The sequence below is a fragment of the Diaphorina citri genome, unplaced genomic scaffold (genome assembly GCF_000475195.1).
Source record: "Diaphorina citri unplaced genomic scaffold, Diaci psyllid genome assembly version 1.1 scaffold1993, whole genome shotgun sequence".
NCBI lineage: Eukaryota > Metazoa > Arthropoda > Insecta > Hemiptera > Psyllidae > Diaphorina > Diaphorina citri.
The window spans coordinates 12,537-21,437 of NW_007379419.1; the positions used below are offsets into that span (position 1 = coordinate 12,537).

The 8,901-nt window shown below is 25.8% G+C and overlaps 4 non-coding genes across 4 annotated transcripts; all 4 read left to right on the plus strand.

Annotated features, from left to right (window-relative positions):
* Positions 1 to 2,362: 2,362 nt before the first annotated feature.
* Trnay-gua lies at positions 2,363 to 2,445 on the plus strand. The gene has a single exon. It is a non-coding gene; the product is annotated as a tRNA-Tyr (tRNA).
* Positions 2,446 to 2,501: 56 nt separating this feature from the next.
* Positions 2,502 to 2,572, plus strand: Trnag-ucc. The gene has a single exon. It is a non-coding gene; the product is annotated as a tRNA-Gly (tRNA).
* A 28-nt stretch (positions 2,573 to 2,600) lies between these two features.
* On the plus strand, positions 2,601 to 2,672 carry Trnat-ggu. Its single transcript has one exon. It is a non-coding gene; the product is annotated as a tRNA-Thr (tRNA).
* Positions 2,673 to 4,027: 1,355 nt separating this feature from the next.
* Positions 4,028 to 4,100, plus strand: Trnaw-cca. Its single transcript has one exon. It is a non-coding gene; the product is annotated as a tRNA-Trp (tRNA).
* The last annotated feature ends 4,801 nt before the right edge of the window (positions 4,101 to 8,901 follow it).

The window sequence follows — 8,901 nt, forward strand, 5'->3', positions numbered from 1 at the left end:
CCCATGCTTCAGATTTATTGCGATGTTGACTGCGATCATTTTGACATTGAACAACAATACCAGTTGGAATATGTGTAATACGAACAGCTGAATCAGTTTTGTTAATATGCTGCCCTCCTGCTCCTGATGCACGATAGGTGTCTATTCGTAAATCAGCAGGATTAATGTTAATATTGATTAAATTATTTATTTCTGGGTATACAAATAAACTGGAAAATGAAGTGTGACGATTATTAGAAGAATCAAAAGGTGATTTACGAACTAATCTGTGTATACCTGATTCTGATTTAAGAAAACCATAAGCATATTTTCCTTTAATTTTTAATGTTACGGTTTTAATACCCGTTATTTCACCATTTGACTTCTCGAGAATTTCAACTATAAAACCTTTTCTTTCGCAATAACGTAAATATTGACGAAGTAACATAGAGGCCCAATCTTGTGCTTCAATTCCCCCGGCCCCGGATTGAATATCAATAAAACAATTATTAAAATCCAATGGATCGTTAAAAAATTGATGGAATTCTATTTCCTTTATTTTATTGTTTAATTTATTAGTATTATCCTCAATTTCTTTTAACATATTTTCTTCTTTTTCTATACATATAATTTCAAATAAATCACGATTATAAGATATTTCTTCTTCAATTTTAATTAAATTTAAAACAATATGTTCTAATTTTTTTTTTTCTTTTCTAAGTTTTTTTATATATTCTTGATTTTTCCAAATGTCAGGGAATTTAAGTTTATTATTAATTATATCAAGTTTTTTAAATTTTTTATCAAAGTCAAAGATATCTCCGTAGTTCAATCATCTTATTACTTATATTATTTAATTTTATCTTGATGCTATTTAAGTATTCTGATTCCATTTTTTTAAAAAAGTAAAATTTTATAAATTATTTAATTAATTATAAATATAAATTTATTTATAATAAATTTTTTAAATTTGGTTTAATCCAAAATTTTCGTAGAATATTACGATTGCAATTAAATTGAGTAATTTTATTTCGTTTAGTTAAAATTAATTTAAGCGATTTTAAAGATCCATTATTTAATTTTTGAAGTAATTTAGTGAACAAGTTTTTTTCTAATTTTTTAATACATTTTATCCAATAACTCCATTCATTTAAAATACTAGGTTCAATTAATTCATCAAGTATTATTAAAGCGCGTGATCCAGGTTTTTGTATTATTTTTTCTAGTATATTATTTTTATTATTACATAAGTATTTATTAAATAATTTCATCCATCCAGAAAGATTAAAACAAGAATCATAAATAGGGATATTAGAAAAATTCTTAATAATATTAAAAGATTTTTTAAAATCAGATCCTCCCCATAACCATAATGAATTAATTTTTTTTAACCCAATATTTTCTCTTTCTATATTAACTTTATGATTAAACCAATTCATTTGTATTTCATTTTGTAATTTTAGCCAATCTTTATGTCCTTTTCCTTTAGGTATCCAATTTTTAATATTCTGTTCACTGGCAGCATTTGGTGTTGCTGTAATTAATTTTTTCCAATTATCTGCTCTTATAAACCAATTGTTAGCATCTCCATATATAATAGAATATCCATTTTTAGAAAATATAGATTCAGCTATTTTGAATAAAATAAATGATGATTGATGTGTTAAATATAATTTCCGTGTATCTGTTAGTATTAAACAATTAGATCCAACATGAATATGTACTGGATTTATTAAAAACCAATAACCTTTTAGAATTGGAATTCCTAGCATATACATAGCCATATGAGCAATAGATAAATTATTATAATAACTAAAATTTAATTGAGAAAAAATTTTTGAATTAAAAAAATTATTGCAAGAAATCAATCCTAAAGTTTGCGCTACCCAATTTTCATGAGCAAGTGCTCTAGAAAATGGATTAATTAATTGAGTTTTTATTAAACTTTTTGTGAGTAAAATTGATAAAGAAGATAAAGAAGATATTTGATATTTATCAATAAAATTATTAGCTATCTCAAGCGGTAATAATCCAAACGGTATTAAAATATCTAAATGTTTCATATAGAATTTATATAAAAAAATTATAGATTAATAGATTGTTGAGATTTATTTTTATATTTATTTCATCAATTTTTTACATTTATTTTATCAATTTTTTGATATTTTTATTTAAAAATTAATTTAATTCATTTTTTAAATTTTAAAATTTTTAATCTATTGAAGTAAAATAATTATTAATATACATAAATTTTTATGTTTATACAATAAAAATTTTAATAATATTTTTTTGATGTTAAAACAACTTAATGATATAATTTTAATATTATTTTAAAAAACTTTTTTTATTAAATCATTATTAATTTTATTTAATCTGTTCAAAAGGAGAGGTGGCCGAGTGGTTAATGGCAGCAGACTGTAAATCTGCCCTCTTATGAGTTCGTTGGTTCGAATCCAGCCCTCTCCAAAAAGTAAAGCACAAAATAATTAAATTAATTTATTTTCCTAAATATTTTCATATTCGCGGGTGTAGCTTAATGGCAGAGCTAAAGCCTTCCAAGCTTAAGACGAGGGTTCGATTCCCTTCACCCGCTCCATTTTTCTTATTATTAATAAGTTACTGCCCTTGTGGCTCAATGGTAGAGCACTCCCTTGGTAAGGGAGAGGTCACGTGTTCAATTCACGTCAAGGGCATTGAGATATAAATTTTAATTTTCTTTTTTATAAAAATTCTAGATGAAAAACATATTTAAAGTAAGATACTTTTTCTGTATATTCTCGTAAAATTGTTAGGAGTATAAAATGGCAAAAAGTAAATTTGAACGAACTAAGCCGCATATAAATGTTGGAACAATAGGTCATGTTGACCATGGAAAAACTACATTAACAGCCGCAATTGCAACTGTATTATCAAAAAAATTTGGTGGTGAAGCAAAATCTTATGATCAAATAGATGCAGCACCGGAAGAAAAAGCTCGGGGTATTACAATTAATACCGCTCATATAGAATATGAAACAAAGGCTAGACATTATGCTCATGTTGATTGCCCTGGACACGCTGATTATATAAAAAATATGATTACAGGAGCAGCACAAATGGATGGGGCTATTTTAGTCTGTTCTGCTGCTGATGGACCAATGCCTCAGACACGTGAGCATATTTTATTAGCTCGTCAAGTGGGTGTACCGTATATTGTTGTTTTTTTAAATAAAGCAGATATGGTGGATGATGAAGAATTATTGGAATTAGTTGAAATAGAAATTAGAGAATTATTAAATAAGTATGAATTTCCTGGAAATGATATACCAATAATTAAAGGTTCAGCAAAACTAGCCTTAGAAGGTGATACAGGTCCGTTAGGTGAGCAATCAATTTTATCTTTATCTAAAGCTTTAGATACTTATATTCCTACTCCTAATCGAGCAATAGACGGTGCTTTTTTATTGCCAGTTGAAGATGTTTTCTCTATATCAGGTAGAGGTACAGTAGTAACTGGTCGTGTTGAACGGGGTATTGTAAGGGTTGGAGAGGAATTAGAAATAATTGGTATTAAGGATACTGTAAAAACAACATGTACTGGTGTAGAAATGTTTCGTAAATTATTAGATCAAGGGCAAGCTGGTGATAATATTGGATTATTATTGCGCGGAACAAAACGTGAAGATGTAGAAAGAGGACAAGTTTTAGCTAAACCTGGATCAATTAAACCACATAAGCATTTTACTGGTGAAATTTATGCTTTATCAAAAGATGAAGGAGGTCGCCATACTCCGTTTTTTAGTAATTATCGTCCTCAGTTTTATTTTAGAACTACTGATGTAACAGGTTCAATTGAATTGCCAAAAAATAAAGAAATGGTAATGCCGGGAGATAATGTGTTAATTACGGTGCGATTGATTAATCCAATTGCCATGGAGGAAGGTTTACGTTTTGCTATTCGCGAAGGCGGTAGAACTGTTGGCGCGGGAGTTGTTGTTAAGATTATTGAATAAAAATTATATGTTAATTTTTTAAAAATAAGAGATTTATATTTTATTTATTTTTATAAAGGGGTATAGCTCAATTGGCAGAGCATTGGTCTCCAAAACCAAAGGTTGGCGGTTCGATGCCGTCTGCCCCTGCCATATTTAGCATGTTAAGGTATTAAAATGTCTAATTATTTTATAAAAATTTTTAGTATTTTTAGTGATAAAATCAAATTTTTATTAGTTATTTTTTTGGCAATAATTAGTACTTCAGTTTTTTGTATGTTGTATAAAAAATTTACTTTTTTTTCTATATTAATATTAATTATTAGTTTTTTACTGGAATTTATATTGATATACACTATAGAAAAGAAAATACTTTTTATAAAATTTATAAAAGAATCATTATGCGAAGTTAAAAAAATTGTTTGGCCAAAACCTAAAGAAACAATACAAATGACAATTACTGTATTTTCTTTTGTTTTATTTATGGCATTTTTTTTGCGTAGCGTTGATAAATTTCTTGAATTTTTTTTATACAACTTAATTTTAAGATAAAAAAAATAATATGAATGTAGTTCAACAGTTTATACAAGATAATTTATTAACTAAGGAAATAGTTAATAGTAATAAAATAAATATAGATAAAGGTAAGGAATACATAGAGAGATCTATAAATAATAAGAAACGTTGGTATGTTATTCATTCTTATTCTGGGATGGAGAAAAATGTTCAACGAAAATTGATAGAACGTATTAATAAATTAGGTATGCAAAAAAAATTTGGTAGAATTTTAGTTCCTACTGAAGAAATAGTTGATGTTAAGAAAAATCAGAAATCAGTAATTAAGAAACGTTTTTTTCCAGGTTATGTTTTAATTGAAATGGAAATGACAGATGAAAGTTGGCATTTAGTAAAAAATACTAAAAAAGTTACTGGTTTTATTGGAGGAAAATCAAATCGTCCAACTCCAATTTCCTCAAAAGAGATTGAAGAAATCTTAAAACAAATAAAAAAAGGTGTAGAAAAACCTCGACCGAAAATCCTTTATCAATTGGATGAATTAGTTCGTATAAAAGATGGTCCATTTACTGATTTTAGTGGAAATATAGAAGAAGTTAATTATGAAAAATCTCGTGTTCGTGTATCGGTTACTATATTTGGTCGAGCAACTCCGGTTGAACTTGAATTTAATCAGGTTGAAAAAATATAATTTTTTGTATCTTTTGTGTAATTTTCTTATAATTAACAATAAAAATTATGGTAAAAAAAATTACTGGTTTTATTAAATTACAAATTCCAGCTGGAAAAGCTAATCCATCTCCTCCAATTGGTCCGGCATTAGGTCAACGTGGTTTGAATATCATGGAATTTTGTAAAAATTTTAATGCACAAACACAAGGAATAGAATTAGGTACTCCAATTCCTGTTATAATTACAGTATTTTCTGATAAATCTTTTACTTTTAAAAAAAAAGTAACACCAGTAACTTTTTTAATTAAAAAAGCTGCTGGAATTCAAAAAGGTTCAGCGAAGCCTCATTCAGATAAAGTAGGTAAATTAACATATTTACAAATCAAAGAAATTGCGACTATTAAAAATGTAGATCTTACGGCTGCCTCTATTTCAGCTGCTATGCGCACTATTGCTGGTTCAGCGCGTTCTATGGGAATTATAGTGGAAGGATTTGAATGAAAAAATTATCTAAATGTATCAATAAACATAAATTAAAGTTTGATAAAAATAAAATATATTCTTTTGATAGTGCTATTACTTTAATCAAGGAAGCAGCAACTGCAAAATTTGATGAATCAATTGATATTTCGATTCATTTAAATGTTAATATCAAAAGATCTGATCAAATAGTACGTGGTTCAATTGTGTTGCCATTTAGTACAGGTAAAAAGATTTATATTGCGGCATTTGTTCCTAAAGAAAAATATGAGCAAGCTAAAATAGCTGGAGCAGATATTGTTGGAATGGAAGATTTGGCTCAAAAAATTAAATCTAATGAAGTATCTTGTGATTTAGTAATCGCTTCTCCTGAAAGTATGCATATAGTTAGTTCTTTAGGTAAAATTCTTGGACCAAAAGGTTTAATGCCAAATATAAAAGACGGTACGTTAAATTCTGATATTTTAACTGCAATTAAAAATGCAAAATCAGGACAAATTCGATATCGTATGGATAAAACTGGAATTATTCATGCATCAATTGGTAGAAAATCTTTTTGTAATGAAAATATAAAATCTAATATTTTAGCATTAATTAATATTTTAAATAAAAATAAATCTTCAACCAATAAAAATTATATTCGAAAAATATATTTATCTTCTACAATGGGTATTGGTTTGCAAATTGATTGCAATATTGAATAAAATTTTTAATTAATTTAAAATTAATTATTAATATAATGAAAATTTAATTATATATAAAATAGTAAACAAAATAGTAATTATATGAAATTTAATAAAATTTAAGAAATATAAAATTAATGAATATAATTTATATTAGAACTAATGGTATAATGAGAATTTAAATTTTTATTTACATTTAATTCTAACAACATAAATATATTTTTAAAAAAATAAATTTAATGAATTATAATTTTTTATTATAACTAATTTATTTTTAAATTTTAGCATTATTTTGGAGGTTAATTTTGAGTTCTTATTTGAATAATAAAAAATTTATTATTAATAAAATTTCTGATAAAGTGGCTAATTCACAAATAATTATTTTATCTGAATATTCTGGAATTAAAGTGAATCAGTTAACAGAATTGCGCGAAAAAGCAAGAAAAAAAAATGTATATTTGTGTGTTTTAAAAAATACTCTTGCTCGTCGTGTTTTTAAAAATACTATTTTTTCTAATTTATCTTCTAAGTTGCATGGTCAATTAATTTATTTAATATCTAATGATATTATTGAATCATCTAAAATTATTAATAATTTTTCTAAAAATAATGAAAAATTTATTATTAGAATAGGTAATTTTGCGGGAAATTTACTTGATAAAAAAACTATAATTAAATTTGCGAATATTCCAAATAAAAAAGTTTTATTAACTCAATTATTGAAAATAATATTTTTTCCTATTTCTAGTTTTATATATGGATTATCCATTTTGTCTAAAAAAAAAATAAATTTAAATATGTGTTAAAATAGTATTAAATTACATTTAATTATATATAATTAACTTTCACTAAACATAATTTTAAAAATATTTAGGGAATTTTTCAATGACAATTGGTAAAGATGAAATTTTAAAAGCTATTAGTAATTTAACAGTATTAGAATTAAATGATCTAGTTAAAGCGTTTGAAAAAAAATTTGAAGTATCAGCTGCCACAATAGTCTCTAATAACTCTAATTCGGAATCTTCTTCTGATGCTCCAATAAAAGAACAAACAGAATTTATGGTTACATTGAATAATTTTGGTACAAATAAAGTTAGCGTAATTAAAATTGTACGTGAAATTACTGGGTTGGGTTTAAAAGAGGCGAAAAATTTAGTTGATTCTGCACCTAAAGTAATTAAAGAAGGAATTACTAAAGAAGCCGCTGAAGCAATTAAGAAAAAATTAGAAGAAGTTGGAGCGAAAATAGAAATAAAATAATTTTAAAAAATTATTTAATTATTTTTGTTTAATTTTGAATTCGTATATAGTAATTTACTTTTTATTTTTTTTTAAAAATAATTATAAAAACATATTTATTAATCTAATAGGATATTTTTAAAATTTTAGTAAAATAAAAAATTTTTAAAAAAAATATTTTATCTTAAATTTTATATTTTATCTTATTTTTATTTCATAGAGTGTTCATGCAGTATTCATTCACCGAGAAGAAGCGTATTCGAAAATCTTTTGCAAAACGCCCTGATGTTCATAGTGTTCCTTTTTTATTGATAACGCAATTAGAATCTTATTATAATTTCTTACAAGCAGATATTATACCATCTAATCGTAAAAACGAAGGCTTAGAGGCTGCATTTAGATCTGTATTTCCTATTCATACCGGTTTAGCTCGTTTGGAGTTTTTTTCATATACGTTAAGTTCACCGTTATTTGATGTAAAAGAATGTCAAAAACGTGGTCTAACATTTGCTTCATCATTACGTGTTAGGATGCGTTTAGTAATTTTAGATAAAGAATCTCCTAAATCTATTATTAAAGAAATAAAAGAACAAGAAGTTTATATGGGTGAACTTCCTTTGATGACTAAAACTGGATCTTTTATTATTAATGGAACAGAGCGTGTTGTTGTTTCTCAGTTACATCGTTCACCTGGCGTATTTTTTGAGCATGATAGAGGAAAGACGCATTCTTCAGGAAAATTATTATTTTCAGCGAGAATTATTCCTTATCGTGGATCATGGTTGGATTTTGAATTTGATCCTAAAGATATTTTATTTTTTCGTATTGATCGAAGACGAAAAATGCCTATAACAGTTTTATTAAAAGCTATTGGTATGACACCTGAACAAATTTTGTTATATTTTTTTTCTTTTGATAATTTTACTTTACATAATATTAGCGGTGCTAGCATGAATTTTGTTGCTGAACATCTTCGCGGTGAAATAGCGTGCTTTAATATTATTGATAAAAATGGACAGATAATTGTCCCGAAAAACAAAAGAATAAATTATAAGCATATTCGTCAGATAGAGAGTGCTGGTATAAAAAAAATTATAGTTCCAGAAGATTATTTAATTGGTAAGGTTTTAGCAAGAAATATAGTTGATCACGAAACTAATAAAGTTATTGCTTTTGCTAACAATGAAATTACAGAAGAATTATTATATAGTTTTCGTAAAGCGAATATTTTAAATATAGAAACATTATATACTAATGATCTAGATCATGGCGCATATATTTCACAAACATTATCTATTGATGAAACAAGAGATCAAATAACAGCTAAAACTTCTATTTATCGTACAATGCGCCCCGGG